At 39.9% G+C, this 16,777-nt stretch overlaps 1 protein-coding gene and 1 long non-coding RNA gene across 8 annotated transcripts in view; both read left to right on the top strand.

Annotated features, from left to right (window-relative positions):
- Positions 1 to 3,920: 3,920 nt before the first annotated feature.
- LOC130598725 (uncharacterized) lies at positions 3,921 to 4,890 on the top strand. Its single transcript, XR_008972066.1, has 2 exons — positions 3,921 to 4,119; positions 4,662 to 4,890. It is a non-coding gene; the product is annotated as an uncharacterized LOC130598725 (long non-coding RNA).
- Positions 4,891 to 5,601: 711 nt separating this feature from the next.
- Positions 5,602 to 16,777, top strand: part of TTLL7 (tubulin tyrosine ligase like 7) — a 70,858-nt gene continuing 59,682 nt past the window's right edge. For 6 of the 7 annotated variants that reach the window (XR_008972055.1, XM_057408326.1, XM_057408323.1 and 3 more), the window contains exon 1: positions 5,602 to 5,717. The gene's annotated coding sequence lies outside the window, so the exon portion shown is untranslated. Of the gene's footprint in view, positions 5,718 to 13,755; positions 13,814 to 16,777 lie in introns of those variants that run through there. The other variant, XM_057408324.1, reaches the window with a different exon arrangement.

The following is a 16,777-nucleotide window of genomic DNA, read 5'->3' as shown; positions in this document are numbered from 1 at the left end:
TTGATTTTTATGGTATCTACTTACATCAGTACTGAATCTCACCCAGAGTGTGTTTGGAGTGATGACTATAAAAAGTTATTGTATATGAAATGCTGTGTTATGTCAATATTGTACTGCTACAGCTTGTAAATTCCCAGTGATCTGTATAATAAAGGATGTTTACAGTGGTAATGAACTCAATTGAGAGCATGTTTGCTGATTTATAAAAAAAAAAAAAATAAGCCATGTTTGCTGGGCATTTGATTTCCAGGAGATAATCCTAGACAGTGCTCTGAAGATTAGAGAGATAAGAAGCTGTGACAGGCTGGCAGTATCTGCCTGAAACCCCATCCCCTGTCAGCAGGTGCTGATGTTGCTGGGAAGCTGTTGCACAGATTTTGTTAATGCACTGAGCAGATGGCTTATAAAAGAAATGGGTGTTGCTTTCTGAAGCAAAAACTACTATGGGCTGAGAAGTCTTGTAGCAAGAATCCTGGGGGAATATAAAGGAAAGGAACTTGAACTGAACCTTGTTTCTTTATTGGTAATGTTTTCTAGTCAAGCACTAGGAAATGGTTGGTTCTTGACAGCACAGACTATGTTTGGACTTAGTTTTATAGCAAGTGGCAAAATGCACCTGTTCAGAGAAGCATAATTAACTACTTAGTAAATATATTCCAAGATTGAATGTCATACAAATGAGAGAAAACTCTTGGAATAGCTAAGTTTCCTATTATATAGCTAAATGCTGGCTTTATTTCAAAGCTTTTGAAAGTCATGTTTGTTACTTTTAATGTTTTAAAACTTCATCTTTTTTATATTCCTCAGCAATAACAGTTGCATGATGACATAACCTGTTTCCACAGGAGAGGCAAAACGCAACTTCCAAGTTTTCTGGACCATGTCAGACCATGCATCCTACTGCAGCTCTCAAAGTTGAATGGACAGGATAAATAGGTTTGCATTTTAAAGCCTGTATTATGACTTTGTTAAAAGACCAATATTCTTGAGAGAATTTAATTATCCTTTCTCTATTTTGAAGAAATTATTTATTGGCTTTGAGATGGATTACATGTATGCAGCATTACAATGCTTATAATTATTCAGGGAATATATTACTACTAACACAACAGATGAAATAGGAACCATGCTCAAATAATCAACCTTTCTCTGAAAGGTAGTACTGATCAGATTGTCCCCACTGTTCTTTTACTATAACAATTAAAAGTCATAAAAGTACCCAGGATCCCTGGATGGAAAAGCAAGAAAAAAACCATAAGAAAATTCATAGGAGTAAGTACATTTCAGAGAAAGCATTTTTTGGTTTTCTGTTTTGCCCATGTTTGTTTGAGAAATTTGTATGATCTTCATGCCATAAAAGGCATTTTTGATAGTTCTATTGACAATAATTATCTAGTCACATCTGTTCTGAAGTGCATCCATGTTCAATGTTTCAACTAGCTCAATATTAAAAATAACTAATACTCCTAATCAAGCATCTGCATATTTAATACCCTGTTTTGGTTTCTTAATAAATTTTGTTAGCTCTAATGTTTCAACATGGGGGCACTCTCAGAGTGATTCAGAATGCAGACCGCATTAAAAAAGAGTAAATCTCATCCATTTCTGGGAAACAACAACTAAAAGCATGTTCTGGAAGAGATTAATGCCTCTCAGGAATGGAGATGAGAAAATGCGTTTATGCTGTCAGGCTCTGGTCTTTGCTGGGAGGCTATGTCCTAGGCTGTGACTTCCCAGCTGAGACTGGCACCCAGCTGTACCAACTGTCCTCTGGGAAGGGGAAGTGTTAGCTGGACCTTGGAGACTGTTAGAAAAAGCCTCCTGGGAGCAGAGCAGGGCACGGTTGTATTGCCAGGCTCCAGGTTTGCCTGCAAACTATAAAGCTGGGTACAAACTCTCATTTGTGATTTGCTGATCTTCCCCCTAATAACATAATAATAAACAACATAATTTGCTCAGCAGAGAGATATCCTCAGGCTTTGGGGTGTAGAGATGTGGGCCGCGGTGTGGGATAAGGACATAGCACTGAAAGTAGGCAGGATCTGCTGTAGGCCTGAAGCAAGCTTTGACCTGGAGATAACATACCATGCATGTAAACCTTGTAAATGCTTTCATCTGCAGTCAGTGGCAGCATTCCAAATGACTAGCGGAAAGAAAATCAAACCTTTCCTTACAAGCATCCTGTAACATAGCTTTCTCACAGCTGTGAGGAAAATGAATAATGCTCACATGGGGACAAGCTTAGATACCAATGCCTCTGCTTTAGCATGGAATTTCTAGCATTAAAACTTAGATCTGTTCATACAAACACTTACCTACACAAACTAGCATGTGAATTTCCATAATAAAAGATTCCAAAAGTTTGAGTGGTAAATAAATGATAATTTCTGTGTATCAGTAAGAAACACAATGTAAGCTGTAATCAAACCTGATCAAAAATGTATCTGTAAAAAGAAATTCTTGAACTTTATAAGCTACAAATCCATTCCACACATGAGGAAACAGTCTGAAATCTCTCCAGGGGTGTCTAAAGGATTTTTCATGTGGCCTTCTGTCCTTAACAATCATTCTAGTACTTGCAAGAAGCCCACAATCTGTTGCTATTAAAGCATTAGCTTACTTTGCAAGATGTTAAAAGTAGAATAAGAAACATAATCCTGATAAAATTTTCAAGTTGCTTCACATCATTTAACAAAGAAAATATCTTTCTGACCAAGGAAAATAAAACTAAGCTTGCTGAATGTTTATTTCTAGCTACCTCAAAAAGGCAGTTACACAGGATCTCACAGAAGGCTTATTTTGGCCATGAGATTGTGCAGAAAAAGTTAGGTTGAAATTGATTTTAAAGGTATGTAGTAATGAGGAATATGTGGTGTAAGACTGAAATAATATAGATGTTAATTTTCATAAACCACAAAAAAACCCCAAGCATTAGCAATAAGTCAATAAATGATTACTGCTAATTCCACAGCAACCATACACCAGCCTAAATCCAGTGTCCCAGTGATTTCCACTGTTGTTGAATCTGGCTCTTAACCTTGGTAAACAGACAGAGGGTATTGCATAATCCATTGTGATAACAATTTTAGTTGGGCTTTTATTTATTATTTTCAGAAAAGATAAGGATTTTTTTCTCCAAGGCTTTAATTATTTTGATAAAATAAAAAATAACAAAAAACAAACCACCCAAAACCACATAAAAAAAAAAAAATCTTCATTTGACAAAGGTTTTCCCATTTTTTAATCTTTAATGTATTTGTCCCACCAGGTCATTTGCTAGGAGGCAAAAGTATTTCAGGAAAAGCCTGACGTGGCTTTTCCAGAGTGGCAAACAGCAGCTATGCACACCGGGGGGAACGCTGCTTACAAGTCCACGCGGGAAGAACGAAAAAACGGCCTGAAAACGCGAATAAACCAGCACAGGCCCACAGGTGACGGCAGAATGTGCCAAGGCCGCCACCTGTCCCCAAACGGCCGGCAGCTCCCGTGCCGCCCTCCTGCAGGAACCACTGCTGCCACCGCCGAGGCCCCGCACCCTTCAGCGGTGCCTGCTCCGTGCTCCCACGCGTGGCTGGGGCCGGCCGGGAGCGCCCGACCCGCGCTCCTGCCCGCTCATGGCAGCCCCCGCAGGGTCGGAGGCGCAACGTCAGCCGGAGCCAGGCCCCGAAGCTCCCCTCGCCCGGCGGCGGGGGAAGCGCGGCTCGCGGCCCGGGCCCCGAGCGGTTGCTAGGTCCTCGGCTCGTATCCTGGAGGCAGCGCGGGCCGCTTCCACCGCGAAGGGCGGCGGGGGAGACCGGTGCCTCTGGAAGGCTGGGCACGGCTCCTGGCGCCGCCCGCCCCGCGGTCACCGCCCTCTCTCCTCAGGCGCTCTCCCCGCACGTACCTCTGGGGGAGAGTTGGTCCTCACCGCCCCGCCTGGCCGGCCACCGCCGGTGCCCCCTCTCGGGGAATGGTTGCTCCCAGCTCCCGGCCGTAACGTCCCGCTCCTCCTCCCGCCGGTGCCCGGCTCGGATGCTGCCAGCCGGGAGAGCCCCGCCGCGCTGTCCGTGAGGCGCAGCACGCTATCGGCGGGGTCCCGCGGCACCCCTGCGTCGCCTGGGAGGACTGGAGCGCCGACAGGTAACGGCTGAGGGGGATCGGTGGGGCGCTCGCCCTCTCAGCCCGCGCTTCACCTCACCCGCAGCTTCTCGGCCCGCCGCCTTCGGCTGCCGTCCGCGGGGAAAGCCGGCGGAGAGGCTGCCAGCCGTGATTCAGCATCGCCGCCCGTAAAGGATGTGCGGCAGGCAAGGGCAGCTCTGCCCTGCCCTGCCCTGCCCTGCCCAGCTTGGGGGCTGCGGGAGCCGGGGAGCGGGCAGGGCGGCGGGGGATGCCGTGCCGAAGAGCGGTCTGTCTTCTTCTGGGGGCGATGCTCTGCTGCGGGGAGCGCCCCACTGCTGCTCGGGTGCCCGGCTAAGTGCTGTCTGCAGAGCCGGCTCCCGGCCCTGCATCGGGGTGTCCTGCCTACAGCGGGCAGCTCTCGTGTCGGGAGGGGAGGGTAACTGCGAGCGTGTCGCAGTGTGAGGCGTAAAGAGCCGTTTTGAGTTTTAAGGTATTAATGTACCCTAACACCTTCCCCTTTGCCCCCCCCCCCCCCCCCCCCCCCCCGAGTTTTGCGGGTGAAGTCCATCATCTGTGCAGGTCGTTTCGCATGTACGGCCAGGTCTCTTCGGAGCCGGTTGAGGTTAAAACGGGATCTTCTGCTTGCAGTGGTACCCAGGGGAGGCTAAAATGTAGAGCAAGTTAAATCCCTGGAGATGCAAGTCAGGTATCTTCCCGTGCTTTCTGTGCTTAGTTGAAAGCTCGTGGTCTGTGGAATCTTTTGAATTTCTGCTGTTGAAACCACACATAATTGTAAGCAAAAGGGAAAAGCAATTGATGCTGGAATTGGAATTTGAAGTACTGCTGAACTCTGTGAAACCAATTGAAGGTCCTAAATAGTGGTTGCTTTTGTGCCTTTCATACTTATTTTCAGTTTGAGTACCAAAATCAGATTTTATTCCTTCTCAAAAAAACCCAAACAACCCAAGGACTGCCTCTCTTAATTCTTTCCTGCTTGAATTCCTCATTAATTTTATGTGCCAGGGTGTTAGTACCTATCTAAATAACACTTAGAGAAATCCTGCCAGTTGTTTTCGCAATTGAAAGACTAGAAGCACTTTTCTGTGTGGGTATTGGTTATCCCCCACAAATTCCACAGAGTATCTCAAAATATACAGTCACTTGGCATCAGCAGAAGCTTCTGTCCATGTTTTAAGTACTAGGGTAGAGTTTTTAATAGAAATAGGTTATGTGTCAGTACTACTTTGAACAAAACCTGACAAAAGCAGTTTTTATGTCAGTGAGTAAATGAGTAAAAAAGAGTAAAAGGGTGTAAAAAAGAGTAAAAGGGTGTAAAAAAGAGTAAAAGGGTAAAAAAAAGGTAAAAAAACCCCTCTTACATGGGGAGTAAATATAATCTCTATACTGACATATGGAAGTATAATCTGAAGCCATTTTTTCTGAAGAAAAATGTTACAAAATTTCAGTGAATTATACGAGCTATTTAATTTTTTTTTTTAGAAAACACATTTCTGTATTTCTGATGGTTGGATACTTTCTGCATGCTTCCAAAGGGAGCTGCCCACCGCTTTGGGAGCGTTAGAAGAGTCCAGGAGATCATGCCTGTCAGCAGTTATTAGGTAATTATTCCAGTAATCTAGCAATCATTTTAGTAATCTGAGGCTCAGGTTTGCAATTAAATCAGAGTTTGTTCCCACGCTCTTCCAAAGCCGACAGTGTTAAATTAGCTGTGTAGATTATGCTGTGGACAGGTCTGAAGGTCTGGGAAATGAATTAGTCAACAAGCAGTTAGACACTAAACGATCTTGCAATCTTGTCTATAGTTAGGATCCTTTTTTTTTAAGATCTGTATGCTGCTGTATGTTGATAGTGAAAGCCATAAATATATTTTTGAAGGTGAAATGTGGCAGAGTAATGCTGACTGCTGATTGTGTTTGCTCTAAATTGTCAGCATCATGAAAGACTGAAGTATGATTTCTTGATTCGAATCTCCATCTGTGGATATGTGTTATAAGTTTTAAAAATCTCTGTAAGATACATATGGCAAATGAGTCATTTCTTGAATTTCCTGAATTTCCACATCTTCTAATGTTCTGGGGGGGTTTATTTTTTTTTTCTCTTTGCTATGTTTTAATGTGGTATTAAGGAGTATTTTTGCTTTCAATAGATACTTGCAGATATCTCATACAAATTGAGGACACGGTTTTAAAATGGAAATCCTTAGAAACCCAAGAAAATTTAGATGAGAAAATTTAGAGTATTATTACTGCCTTGGAGTGTCGTGACTTCTTGGCCAGTCCTAAATCATAAAGACACTGAATTGTATAGACAGGCTTTGTATCAGTCCCTGAAGAAAAAGATGAATACTTGTCAGTCTTTTACTTTGTGATGAGGTATTTCCATCATCCGGAGCTGACACAGTGACTCTCTAATGAGAGGGGGGAGGGAATAGTTGTATTTTCCTAAAAGAGAGCTAGAGTCTGCATGAAGGTAGTGGGAGTTCCTTTTATTTTGAAGGATGTATATAAACTGTCAAAGTTAGGAAAATTGATTGTAAATACCACAGTATACATTGAAGGATATTAGCTGGATTTTGTTTTTCCCCTGTGAGCTTTAGATTGTTTAGCCTTAGATTCACTTTTATTTTCTGCACGCCTAGGAAGTTAATTGGTGCTGTTTGACTTCTGGCAGTAGGATTCAAATGGCCCTTATTAAGCACAAGGAAGCTCTTTAGAGCTCCATTAATGCTTATCTAAAACCAGAATGGTACTTTGCAACTACTCCTTTCACAGACATTATGAGCTTCCTCTAAAGTTTACTGGAACCAATGAACCTTTTAAACATTAATATTTAAAATACTAATGTATTTTAATTTTATAATGGAATTCGTTGATGCCTACTACACTGATGGCTAAGAAAATAATCTGTAATTGAGAATGGGTATGGGATTAAAAACATTGTCAATCTCTAAATCTGTTGGGTATTAGAATAAATCCTGTTCCACAGTAGCACCCATCTTGGACCCAGAAGCTCTTCCAGACCAGGAGGTTCCATAGTGCCTCCGTCTACTGGATACTCTTCTTCCTGGTGGTAGATGTGGGAAACTACTGGTTCTTCAGAGCTTTAAGTCTTAGCTTTTTGCTTGTTCCCAGTGTTCTTTCTAGCCTTCTCTCTTAAATGTTCATACAGTTGTACAAACTAGTTTTGAAATACTACCTCAGTAATTTATACTCATTTATCAGCATTTTTGCTCTTGCCTTGAATTTCATAGGCCAGGAAACAAGCTCTAACATTACAGAATAAATTTTTGGCTTTGTGTCTTAAAGGACTAAACAAAGCAGGCATCATGGTTCTTGCCTTCAGTATCAGTTTTAATCAGAACACGGGATCTCCAAAATGAAGACCTATGCGTACAGTTGTCCTGTTTCTTCTCCCAGTGTTAAAAATAGAAGTTTGAATAGTTTTTAATATTAAAAAATAGGTATTTATTTAAAAAACATCTTTGCTTCAAAGGCAATTATTTAGGGAATATAATCACGCGAGATCTTTTAATAAGCATTCTTCTCTGGGGACACAAAACCCCAGAGAAGAAGAAAACCCCCATTGCTTCATGGAAAGCCCAAATTAACAATACTAATGAAAGAAATACAAAAGGAAACAACATCATGATTTAGGACTCATTTTTCACTTTCCTTTTTGTGGAGTGAGAGGCATGCCAGTTCCCGCTTATGCTTGTATTTGGTTTTGGAAGTATTCCAGATTGAAGTATAGTATGCACCACTGCTCAAATGCACCTTAGATGGCTACATTACTGTTAATTGATAGAAAAAATTGACTGCCTAAAAGGATGAAAGTGCTTGACACAGCAGTTCAGAAGCCCCTTCTGGCCAGCACGAGCAAAAGAGTATTAACAGTCACTCTGAAGAAGAAATAAAGACAGACTAAATCTGCTTTTCATATATAATAAATGCCACAGAAAGAATTGAGTGGGGTGTGGGCTTCACAGTTAGGTACAGCAATGTGTTGACAAGTTTATTTTCATCCTTGCTTAGTAGCAAAATGCTAAATATATTCTTCTTTGGTTACATTAAAGTATGTTTCCTTCCAACTTTGTCCTTGGGTTGACATGTGTTTGTTTTATTTTTAGTGCTTGAAAACCAGCACAGTACTATCCCTATAGGGTGCAGTGGAAGTACTGGAGTATAGCATGAAAAAATGAAATCAGATGCTTAATACTGAATTCATGCAGGTGAAGAGGCACGGATCTAGATACTGTTTATGAGCACAAAAAAGAGTGGACTGACAGGGTAGAAGACTGTGATTTGATGGGGAAATTGCTTGCTCTGAATGGACTTTCCTTGAGAAATACAGAATAGAGCTATGTGATGGAAGTCTGCATTTTCTTTGTTTTTGTGAGTGGTTGTTGTGTTTAGTGTTCCATAAACTTGAAATTTCTGTGAATTTGTTACATTATTTTAATCTTTCAAGCTTATCTTGGTGGTGTGGGGGGTGGGAGAAATGTGCTAAACACTTTGTATGAATTATTGATGGAATTGATCTGAGAGATGTGCAATTTATTCACTCAGGAAAAAACCACCCTCTTTTACTGCGTTTTATTTCATGTGCCTTTTTAAAGGGATATAATATTATCCTAACTTCTTATCTTTATGTCAACTTGAAGTCTTTGAAAGACTATAAATTACTAGTGAGCATTAAGTTGAATAAAAGAATTTTTTGCTTAAAAATGAACAAGAGTGATGTGAGAACTGACTTTGGTACATTTTGTACCATTTAAAATATGGAAAATAGAAGCATTTACTGAAAAGAATGTTTCTGGGGATGGAGAGGATAGTTTCAGTAAGTAAAATGAAGAGTGACTGCGTGATGAGATAGACCCAGAGTGGCATCCACAAGTGAAGAAATAGAAGAAAAGTAAAGGAACAGTGCAGAGTTAGATTGAAATTCTGGACACCAGCTTAGAATGATGTGGTTAATGATCCCAAGCAGTTGCTTAAAAAAGTCTATTTATTAGTTTCCTCTGTTGCCTCTAGATACGAAAAGGAAAGACATTGTGGCCTTTCTGCCTAAAGCAACACTCAGGAATACAAACAGATATATAAGAAGCAAGTCTTTGATTTTCTGAGAAAATGAAATTGAATTTGTAAGAAATGAAAGTAAAGATATTTTTGTCAGTGGGTGTTTGGCAATGTCTGAGGCAGATAGTCAGCATGCCATTTAGTTCATTGATAACTAAAAAAGAAGTAACTCTGTCAGTTATGGGACATGCATGCAGAATGCTTTTCCAGCTGTTTGAGGACAGTAGATTAATGGTCCAGTTGAGGCTGACTCTCTGCAACAGCTGGATGTAAGAAAATTGGAACTGAGAAAGTATGAGGAGCCATGGGGAAAAGTTGTCTCTGGGAAGAGACTTCAGGATAGATGTTCACGTTTCACTCCCAGTTCTGTGCTTCCACACGCAACTGTATCTCAGTTGGTTTCACTGAATTTTCTTCTATAATGCCCACTGTGTTTCAAAGTCCTTGAATTAATATTTTCTTGAATTTTGGAAGATGTACCTGTCTGATTATGGAGTAGAGGCATTCATCCTTGGTGGTTTTTATTGTGTATTATTTATTTTAAGTAGTGAGAGTCATGCTGAGCAACTTGGGATTCATCTCACCAGGGTTTATACATCTAAAATCTAGATACCTGCAGCTGCCTGCAGTGATTATATGTAGGCTGTCTGTGAAGCTAGCCCAGAGAAACTAGCTCAAAAATCTGAATTTTAAGGGTCTGCATTTGTACAGATGAATCCATTGTTGTGTCTTTATATTCGAGGAATAAATGTGCTTGCAATGTTATCTGTGGGATTTCATTGTACTGATTTGTGTGAAAGGGAGAACCATACTTCATATGAACTGGGAAAAATGGCAACAAACTGTTGATAGAGCTATTGAATTCTCAAAACCTTATTTCTTTGTGCTTATGGTGCGAATATGCACATCTGTTTGTTTTTCTGTTTCATTTGAATGGGTAAGCAAGAGAGACATTATCTGTGGTTCAGAGAAATCATCTGCTCTTACAATCCGTAAACTAAGGGTGAGGAAGTAAGGAAATGACTTTTAAGTATGTTGTAGTCTTTGCACATTCAGCTCCCACCTTCATTCTACCTGTATATGATTCTAGAAGGTTTATGTGAATATATCCTTCTCCATATTACTAGAATCTGGCTCTCCACAATACTTTGTAGAACAGGTGTGACAGTAGTGGTGTAGTTGGTCTTACCTGGGAATGCAATGGGCCTGACTGCTATAAAACTGACATAATGGAGTGCAGTTGATTTGTCCAGAGTTTTCTTCTTTGTTGTCCCTGCCCCCTTTCTTTTTTTCTGTGAGGAGAAATAACCCATTTGAACAAAATAATTTTCCAAATCTTTTATTACCTGATGGTATTCATGATCCATAGTCCACCCTTATTAAAATGGTCTGAGCTGTCAGGTCAGACCAATCTTTTCTGCACAAGGAAGAAAAATAGTATGACAAAGAAAAGTCATGTGAAATGATGTCAGAAAAATATTCTCATTGATGTAAATTGGCCAGATTTAAGAGATGTGAATGGTTTCAGAATACTACAGGAATTGTTATCCCAGGAAAGGAAGTAATGTTTCTCTATCACTTCAGTTAAGATTTCATTTGGTTTAAAGATTGCTTTATAAGGCTGTAATGTTGGCCTCACTGAAACCAAAAAGGGTTGATTTGTAAGCCTCAGTCCTAGTGGTCCAATGCTGGAAGGGAATCCTAACCAGTTTTCTTATTGCAAATTTTGAACTATTTTCTTTAGTTTACTTCTCTGCTGCTATTTGATGTAATTGGGGTCTTGACCTCTTAGTTCTACATTTGAAGAAATCAGTGTTCTGGTTACAGTACCTCATGTCTGTGGTATAACTCCTTCCCAGTCACTGAGTCATTTTCTGTTTTTAGATTTTACTTCTCTTCAGCTTATTGTTATGACTAAATCCTACTGACTTTCTTCCCACGGCTCTTGTCACACTCCAAGTAAAGTGGGAAATAATGCATTCTTTTCTTATACATCATGCTTTTCTCTTTTCACCGAAAGCACAGGGGAAAAAATACCTAGAAAGGGTTAAGAAAGAGATCTAAACCGAGCAAGGGATAGTCTAAATGGGAAGGAGATGCTTCTGCAGCATGTCTTTCCCTGGTGTACCACCACTGCCTGAAACTGTATCAGCTGTCAATTATTGATAGAAAAATTTGTTTCCAGAGGGCTGACTCTTCAGATAGTTTCAGCAATGCAGCACTAATGGTAAGTGATTCCATTTTGCTCCTTCTACTGCAAAATTATTTTAAATCCGTTTCCATGCCAGTGGGAGGTCTTGGTATGACTGTTTATTTTGCAGTATGTAATCTTGTCATTTAAATCCATGATAAATAATTTTTGCATTCTTATCAGTAATTTGTATGCAGAAGAATTTGGTGTATCATCCTGCCACATGCTGCTGCTAAGTGTGTGTTTGGTTTGTGTGTTTGCTTTTTCGTGTGTTGTCCCCTCCCAGCTGTTCTCTATTGCAGACTATATTAATTGAAATACATTACCTTCAGTTTGAATTCTTATGCATTCTGCCCACTGCATGTATTTTGGAATGAGTTCTTTTTTCTTACTCTTTTTCTCTGTCTTTATGCTCTTTCTCATCCATCCTTGAGCTCACAATTTATCTTATAATGGATAGATTCAGGAGCATCTTCTGAATGCAGTAAATCTTGATCCATTAGCCAGGAAAAAAAAACCCCAAAACTTCTGAAGAACGGCATGAACCCTTTTCTGTAGCATTATATCTATGTATTACCTGCGCAGTAATCCCTGTTTCTGAACCTGTGAATCCTACATGAGCTATGAAATGTGAAGCACTGCCTCTAGCCAGCCAAGCAGTTCTGAAAGTGATAACTTGAAGCTTGTAATATTTGTCAAGAAACAGAGAAAATCAGAGGCAACTCAGTTATTTTTAGTTGTAATCTCTACTGTGATGGGAGTTTGATTTAAATGGACTGTAGTTTGGACCTGGATGAGATGTGGCTTGGTCTTGCTCCCGAATGAGTCTGTCTTCATTATATTTCTGAATTGTGCCACCAGCAGGGCTGTTCTGGAACTGAAACTCTTTGAGACAAGGTCCACGAAAAGTCAATAGAAATGTCTATATTTACCTCTCGACTACTTAGAAGATCCTGTTACACATGGCTTGATCTCATTTACATTATTGACTTGAAATATATGTTGTGCTTTGTGTACGTTTCTTCTGAATGATGGAACTGGGAAATTTCCTGGAGAAAAGCTCTTTCTTCTTGTGAGCAATCAAAAGAGCATTTCATATTTGTGAAATAATATGCAGAGTCCTGGATCAGTAGTCAACTGTGAATCCCAGTTTATTCTCTTTCTTTTTTTGTTTATCATTGGTCTTCTACATTCTCATGTGCTGCTGCTGTGATTAAAGTCATTGGGCAAATAGGCACACTTTGCATTAAACATTTACTGAAAGATTTATTCTTCTGGTTATTAGGTGTGTTGTAACTTTTCCATACCTTTGTATTTAAAAATGCATTTGGCTCAGGTTGGTGCATTTTTTCCTTAGCCAGGGTTGTCATGTGAATATTATACTCCCTGGCTACAAAAAATTCTTCTGTAGTATGAAGGGTGTGATATATTTGAGAGTCAGAAGCACAAAACAATAAACATTGTAATTTTCAGCCTAAGATGATATGATGATTAAAAAAAAAAAGAGTGTGTGGATCAGTTCTCAGTCATGTTTTAGTTTGTGGGGTGGTGGCATTTGTTGCTATAACATAATCAGAAATTTATGTATTTCTTTCTTTTGAACATTTGAAAACCAGTTAAGTTTACAGTCATATACATGCTGGCTGCATAACTTTATGCCCTTCTGCTTCATTAAGAATGCACCTTTAAAAAGTATAAAATTAAAGCAATGAAAAACCAAATAGAGCCCTGCTCAATGAACTGAATATACCGCTGCTCTGGCCTCTGGCTGAGGACTTTTATTTCAGTACATTTCTCAAGTGTAGCTCTTAACTAACACACAATGACTTTTTTTTAAAAACCAAAACAAAATGAACACAAACACACAGTCCAGAGCCAATTGCCTTTAAGTGTTGGTTTTTGGGAATTCATCAAGATGGATGAGGACAGGACTGACTGTGATATTGTTCCAAACTTGGAACTGTGCTGCAGCTGTGATTAAAGTCATGAAGGCAAATAGGCGCACTTAGGGAAGTTATCTCCTCAGATGCTGGAGTTATTTTAAACTACATTAAAGCTACGATGCCATCGTCAGTATGGTCTCTGTAGCTTAGAGGCAATGTATATTTACTCAGTAAATGAACTGTTCAACAGTACGGGGTTGCATCAGTAATGCTGTACCCATCATTCGGCAGGTACATTATTCTGATTCTATGAGTTCAAGCATATCCTGGAAAATTCTCATGCTTTGTTCTTCTAAGCAAAAATTAAAGCTAGTGTGTCTAAAGTCTGATGCACGTAAGCTTTTTCTTTGTTTGGTATTCAAAGTATTCCATTTGGAGTCATGTTATTTTTCGGACTACATGCTTTATTTCTGTACAGGTGAGCAGTATATATACAAAATATTCCTGTAGTAGGATACTGGAGTCTCAGCTCATTACTGATGAAGGTAGTGACTCCATTTAGATCCCCTGCAATGGATAAAAATAGTGTGACATAGAGGGGTTGGAACCAGTCCAGCCTTTGAAAGGTTTTTTTTATTAATCGGGTCAATTCCAGTTAGAGAAGCTTTGAGGTTCACATCGTTTTGAAACTGCTGATATTCGCCTGTTTTCATTTGAAAAATAGTATTTGGGGCTCACTAGGGTACCACTGATTTTAAAACTAGGTTGTGAGGAGGAAAGCGTGTTTTTACTGAAATGTTTGGTAGCAGCTGGCTTTATCAGCTGTTTGTAAAATATTAGTAGTACTGAGTGTTGGTTGCAGTAGTCTTGGTCAGCTAAGGCCAACTGTGAATATTTCTGACTGTCATTTATTCTTTACAGAGTAGAAGTATATGGCACAGTCATTAAAATATGAGAGGTCTACCAACCCTCATATAAGCCTATGAGTATTCCCAGTTGAGCTGAGCAATTTGATCCATAGTTGGAAGTGTCAGTGTAGTAGGATAAACAATTCAGTGATCGTGTAAGAGCACCTTTCTTGTACTTCTGTGGTCAAGAAGGTTTTGAATAGATGTTTCTTGTGAGTGTACTTGGTAGGTTATTCAAGGCCTGATTTTTGTTTAATGTTTGCACATCAGGTGCTGAAACTGCAGGCTGATGTCTGCCAATTTGTATTTCAGGCTGCTGTGGGAGTGTCATCCTTGTTGCTAAACTAGGAAAGATTGTTATGTGGCAGCATGTGAATTAGGATGATGTAATCCTCAATCAGAGTCCTCGTGGGCTGTGTGTGGTGACTGCAGTCCATGTCTAGAGATGCTGAAATAGATCTATGCATTGTAGGCCTGTAATATATAAGATGGAATGGGGCAGACTTCATGTGGGGCAATACACAGAGGTCTGTAGAATTTTTTTTTAACTATATTTGTGTTGTGTCCCTGAACTTGAGGCTGTTTTCATACCAAGCCAATGCCATCAACTTGAAGCAAGGAAGGGGAGAATTTGATATTTGAGGGTAACCTTCTAAAGACATCCTATTTTTAATGTGTTTTTTGGGGGGTTTTGTGTGTGCGTGTGTTGTTTTTTTTCCTTCCCCAGGGTCCTTGGCAAATCTCCCCCTAAGGGCTGTTTATAATACTATGAATCATTGCAAATATATCAGCTTCACTGAAGGATTAGTGCTTTTTCTGTTATACTAGGACTGCTATGCTGGTACATGTCCAGTCTTGTAGATCCCTAAGATCTCTAGCTGTTGCTAGAGAAATAGATATTTTGAGAAGTGAATGATAGAAAAAGAAAGAAATAGTTTAATTCCAGCAGTGATAAGTGTGTGCTGTGCACAACTTAAAAGACCCTGTGATACATGTTGGTGTATGTTGACATGATTGTAATAAAGAGCATGGACAGCACACTTTGCAATGTCAAAAGCAGAGCAGACATGTTCCTATAGGTGACACAACTCAGTTCTTCTCCTAACTCTCCCTTGTTTACCTTTTCACCTACCAAACCTACACTGTTAATGTCAGACTTCAATATTGCTGTTACACATAATCATTATGGCATGTTATCAATGCAGTTTCTCTCATTATCAGCCATGGCTGCCCCACCACAAAGAACTTTGCCTCTCAGTGTGTGGCAGTTGGGCAGTCAGCATGGCTTCCTGCACTCATGGTCCTCAAGATAAATCACACAAGAGTCCTTCAGCTGTTTGTTTTAAAGGGAGTGCTTCATTTGAGGTGACAGGGGCCCAGCCTTCCTGTGAGTGGTAGGTATCATGTCACTCAGCTGTCACTTGAAGAGCTGATGTGGCCATCACATCACATCACTCTAACATAGTGTATGTTTCTAGGCTGAAAATGCCTAGATCACTCCAGTGCTATTTTAAATGAAGGTGGAATGGTTGTTGGGGTTGCTGAGGTACGTAAAAATATGTTTTCATTCAGCAGTGTTCAGTCAAACTTACTGTGAACAGGGTCTGGGAATACTTTCTGTTCTAGAATTAGTGAAATGCTGTCTTGCTGACAGACTTATGGTGCTATCAACACTTATTGAAGTGGTGAACAGTGGTATGAGACCTATGCATTGTCCATGCCTGTTGCTGAGAGCGGAGCATTAAAGTAGATATTTCTTTAGCAGTGCACGATGTAGATACATGTTTTCTGAAATTAAGATTTTACTGTGTAAAAACATGGTTACACTTTGGGTTGTTTGGGCTATTTTGTCAATATTTTTCCTTCCAACTGTGAATGTAAAAAAGATGTTTATTAAAAAGTTCTCTGTATTTATGAATTATTGGTTTGTAAATCACACAGGTTCTTTGCCTTGTCAATTAATATATTTCCTCTGTTTTACTGGACAATAAAAAGGTTCAAGCATTGTCCTTTTTATTGTAGTCTAATTCTGTCTTGCTTTCTTTGATGGCCCTCTTTCAACATTCAGAACATAGCTATGAAACTATAGTACTCAATTTGCTAACAGTCTAAAATATGTTATCACATTAGAAAGGGCTTTTGAAGGGTGAGAATGAGCCAACAGACAGTCACGTTGTGTGCTCTCCTATGAAAGACACATTGGAGGTCATTTTTTAAAGGAGAAAATCAATCTTTAGCTTTGAAAGCTTTGACATTAATTGAAATTTGGCCAAGGATTTGCAATTTTGGAAAATAGATGAATGCAGAAAGAAGCAATATTGTTTCAAGACAACACTGAAATGAAACAAATTGCTTCTGTGCCCAGAGTATGAAATGATTAATTCCTTTGTAACTCCTTATGTTGTGACACTTCCACCACCTTAACAGCTTCTAATACCTTTCCTGTTTTCTGCATCAGGGATGTATACTTACCATTTCATAGTACCTTCTGTGTTCTCCAGGAAGAGATGCAGGTTCTCAACTGTGATGCAGACTCTGTTTTGCATTGTGTTTTGCAGGTAGACTGGAAGGGTCAGGATAGTTTATGCTTACAGTATTACA

Source organism: Pezoporus wallicus, unplaced genomic scaffold (assembly GCF_028554395.1).
Source record: "Pezoporus wallicus isolate ANWC-B61680 ecotype Strahan unplaced genomic scaffold, APGP_CSIRO_Pwel_v1 contig_4238, whole genome shotgun sequence".
NCBI lineage: Eukaryota > Metazoa > Chordata > Aves > Psittaciformes > Psittacidae > Pezoporus > Pezoporus wallicus.
Note: the sequence above shows the minus strand (reverse complement) of the source record. Positions and strands in the feature narration are given on the sequence as shown.